Raw genomic sequence first — 1,156 nt, forward strand, 5'->3', positions numbered from 1 at the left:
TCTCCCTCACAGGCACTGAACATCAATCACTAGGCAGGAGAGTAAGAGCATTTCCCCATCCCCCGCTCGGAGCTCCTTGCTGCTAGTTCCCTTCTTTAATTCATTCACCACATAATGTTCTTGGTGCTGGGCCCTGCAGCCTGTTTTGTGGGTCTTTCTGGAAGGCCCGGCTGTGGAAGCCCAGCTGTAACACCAGGAACTGTGAGAGGACAGAGTGACAGCACAGGGCTGGGCGTGGCTCTCCAGCCGCTCTGCTTTAGCCCATCGCTCCCAGCCTGCCTTGGGGGGGCCCCTCGTGGCTTACCCCCCCCACACACATTTCTAGATCGTCCTTCCCTAGGCCGTCCCCCCTCCCTGTGGCCACTCCTCTTGTCCCACTTATCTTCAGTGGAGACTTTGTGCTGACCTCCGCTCCCCAGCAGAGAACAGAGTCTACCATGCTTTCCTTGGTCCCTCCATTGTCCCTGGCGTGTCTGCGGGACAGAGTCCAGCCTCCAGCTCTATTTTCGGCACCACTCCTTGAGCACTGTGCTATGCATTTTCCACACACGGTCTCCTTTCAGTTCTCACAACCGTCCTGTGAGGGAGATGCTGCTGTTGTCCCCTTAGATAGATGAGGAGACTGGGGCCTAGGATGTCTCTGTTGGTATCACTAGTGCCTGGCGCACCACAGAAGCTCAATATATGTCTACCGAGTGATGACTAAATGAATAAATTGGAACAGTATTTCTTTTTGGGTTAAAAACTCAAGAAAAAAAGCATGTGTGGTAGGTGCTTAGTAGGTACAGCGTGACTAGGTGGCTGATAACCCAGCACGGGAGGGGCTGTGCGAGGACAGTGTGTTCCCCGCATTGAGAATGTCTGACAGAGACACTTGTCACAACAAGCTCAGAGGTAATGGGAGGTTTTCGGCGCTTTGCAGTGTTGTATAAGGATAGGAGTGTTGTTGTGCTGAGTGTTGCTAGTTAAGGAAGAGGAAGTGGTCAAACATGACTTGCTTCGATAGGAACGAAACGCGTTAGATTTGACGTAAACGCAACTGCCCGTCAGAATGAGTGATCGCGTTGAGCTGGTGACTGCGTAAGAAACGAGAAACTAACTGCTTCCCTCTCCGAAGAACTTCCAGATGACTGTGACCCACGAAGGCGGCAGAAGA

Source organism: Pteropus medius, unplaced genomic scaffold (assembly GCF_902729225.1).
Source record: "Pteropus medius unplaced genomic scaffold, Ma_sr-lr_union100, whole genome shotgun sequence".
Lineage (NCBI taxonomy): Eukaryota > Metazoa > Chordata > Mammalia > Chiroptera > Pteropodidae > Pteropus > Pteropus medius.